We start from the raw sequence: 3496 nt of genomic DNA, 5'->3' as shown, positions 1-3496 counted from the left end.
TATATATATATATATAGATATATATATGAACTGTTTATAATGCTATGTTGATTTGCATTGTTCCTAAGACATTTGTCTTCTATCGGTTGGTGTTGGAACTTGGAAGCATTTTTAAAAATGAATGAAGAGACCTACGATAAATTGTATGAATGAAGAATATTTTCATTTTAAATTTTAAATATTGAAATGAGCTATTAGATTGTTGGTCTCTCTACACATAAATCAATCTGTAAAATATAAAGCAGCATCGCTTGCCAAATGATTTGAATTATCCCCTGATAGAGAAAATTGCTTTAGATACATCCCAACTCGAGGAAAATGTTTTTCTATCAAGAGAAAGAGAAAATATTTTCCAAAAACTCTTTTTCAACCTTCTTTAGCCTATTTTTTTTATCCCTACCAACCCACCCCACCCTGTCCTTAATAAAAATATTACTAATAGTACTTCTTTACATGTTATAGATAGATTTTTTTTTTCATTTCAACAAATGAGTATTTTCTTTTCATGATGTAAAAAAGTATTTTCTTTCATTTCAACAAAAAAAAGTATCTTCTTTTCATGATGTAAATTTTTTTTTTCATTTCAACAAAATAAGTATTTTCTTTTCATGATGTAGAAAAATTATTTTCTTTTATTTCAATAAAATGATTACTTTATATTTCAACCAAAAAAAGTGTATTTTCTTTTTAGATATGGAGTATAAATTTCAACATCGTTTAGCGTAAAAAAAATAAAAGCAACACATTAGTTCCCTTGGATTTGTGTAAATTTTTAAAAGAATAATTAAATTGGTGAAGAAAATAGAGTCATGAAAACATTAGGTATTCCGGATGTGTGTGTGTGGGTGGGTGGGTGGGTGGGGGAGGGGGGGGGGTGTAGGCGAAGGAAACAGTGGGGGCAGTGGGAAAAGTGGGGTGAGGAGAGTAGACATAAAAAAATATTTTTCTAAAAGAATACTTTCTATTCTCTAACCAAACACTAGAAAATATTTTTATTTTCTGTAAAAAAAATTTTACTCATCAACCAAACAAGGAAAAAAAAATGATAAAAACACTTATTTTTCATGAATTTTTTTTTCATGAGAAATATTTTCCTTCATACCAACCACACCCTAAATAACAAAGAATTTGGATAACTAAGTATCAGTATCAAAGTAGTTCTCAGAACTTCCTGATTTTGACTGCAACGTAGACAATACAATGCGCTTAATGCGAAGAGTTTCCATGTGTAGACTGTACAGTGATGGATCTCTATAGATTACTTCTCTTTTGATATCCAATTGTATTCGATGTTAGTAATATGGCCTCGTGATGTAATTTAGTTGATATATATGTATGAGAAATGTTGAGTATATTATTGTCTCGGGAATGTACTCCCAACACTGTATTGAAAGTGAAGTATGTTAAGGTTCAATCAACTGAAATATTTAAATCAAGCGCATGCTTACAGTAAATTTTATTGATAAATAGGTAATGACGTATTTTCCTATTGAGTTTAACTTTTTGGAAAAATATAAACTAGAAATGAGTAAATACGTCAAAACGTACACAGCTTGACGGCTCATTGAGTCATCTGCTTCCTTTTTCTCTGGCTGTTTTCTACTCTTAGCTACACGCTCTGACAGCTTGCATATGTTTTCAGACGGTCATATTATTTGTCATAATTACTAGAGATTAGACAGCCATCTTAGAAAGCATGTCTCTATTTTATTTGGCTCTTTCTAATAGCATGTTTGGCCAAATTTTTTTTTGGGCCAAAAATACTTTTCTTTTCGAAAACCACTTTTGGCCAAAAATTGAGGTGTTTGGCCAAGCTTTTGGAAAGAAAAAAGTATTTTTGAGGAGAAGCAGAAGCAGAAAAAAGTAGCTTCTCTCCAAAAGCACTTTCCTGAGAAGCACTTTTGAGAAAAATACACTTAGAAACAGTTTTTAAAAGTTTGGCCAAACACTAATTACTGCTCAAAAGTGCTTTTCAAATTAATTAGCCAAACACAAACTGCTTCTCACCAAAAGCACTTTTTTAAAAAGTACTTTTGAGAAAAGCACTTCTCAAAATAAGTTGATGTTAGAAGCTTGGCCAACGGGCTATAAATCTTTGAAGAGCTAAAGTAGTACTAGGAGGTAATTCTTTATTTGACATATTGGAATAACAGGATAAAAGAATTTAGTGAAGAAATTGAGAATTATCTAAGATAGGGATTCTAGGTCTTTCAGCGACTTTACGCTTTTTAACCCGCACTTAGTGGTCGTTTGGTAAGAGAAATTAGGTGAGATAAGAGGTGGGATTAAATTTATACCTTCGAGGGCCGCAATGCGGTCCCCATGATTCACCATGGTCAGAAATGGTGGTATGTCAATACGTTCCCTCGTCCGATGTCGAGCCTGTGCTCTGATACCAACTGATACGCGGCGCCTTCCTGAGATTCCTTGGAAGGGCAACGTACGGCTAGGCAACTGATGTCAGTTCAGTTGCTGTCCGCCAACTGAGGTCCCCTCCGTACGCTAGACGAGATTGTCAGTGCCGTACGGGAAAACCAATGTCAAGGGCAATTGAGAGAACAGAAATGAGAATTCAGAATGAAAGAAAGCTTGATTGCATTAATGAAAGCTATTACAGAAAAGCAACGCGGTGTCGAGGGGGAGAGACACCAGTACAGAGAATTGCTTGCTTGCTAGAAAGTTTTGATTGCTTGATCCCCCCTAATAGTACTTAAAAAAAATAAACCAAAGTTACAGGAGTAGACCTAATTAAGCTAGAGAAACATAATGGAAGTGCATGAAATAAACTACTCTATATTTACAATGAAAATGACTTAGTTTTCTATAAGGCAGCAGCAGGTCTGTTGTCAGCAGCAGTGTCTTTGGCATCACGGTCTGCGCGCACGGCGCTGTTGGCTTCTGCCTGCGGCATGGCGCTCGCGAGGGATATCGGTGGGGCGACAGAGGCACCTGCGCGCTTGTCACTTGGCGCGGCCAAGACCACGGGGCCGTCCGTGGCGCTAGGCATTGGGAGGTTCGCTAGGACGCCACGGGGCGCGCCCAAGGGGTCATGGGGCATGGCTGGAAAGCCGCCCATGACATTCTCCCCCACCTGAGTTGGCGACGTCCTCGGCGCCTTCCTTGCAAAATAATCTTCAATGAGGCTCTTGTAGGCTTTGAGGTTTGTTCCCCTCTCCCAAGTATTCTCTTCTGCATCACAGCCCTACCATTTCACCAAAAACTCTTGGTGATCTTTCCTTGAGGCATGAATCACTCTGTCATCAAGGATAGCTTCAACACGCCTTTTCCCGGTTGAATTGGGACCTCGAATACTGGGTATTGTGAGCTGGCTCCTTGAAGGATCCTCCGTGTCTTCCCGAAAAGGTTTCAGGAGACTGACATGGAAGACAGGATGAATTTTCCACCAAGCTGGGGTATCCACCCGGTATGCAACCTTCCCAATACGCTTTTCAATGGACAAGGGTCCAATGTATTTTTGCAATAGGCGAGGGTCATG

Source organism: Nicotiana attenuata, unplaced genomic scaffold, assembly GCF_001879085.1.
Source record: "Nicotiana attenuata strain UT unplaced genomic scaffold, NIATTr2, whole genome shotgun sequence".
NCBI lineage: Eukaryota > Viridiplantae > Streptophyta > Magnoliopsida > Solanales > Solanaceae > Nicotiana > Nicotiana attenuata.
The sequence above is the reverse complement of the archived record's forward strand: the minus strand, read 5'-3'. Positions refer to the sequence as shown.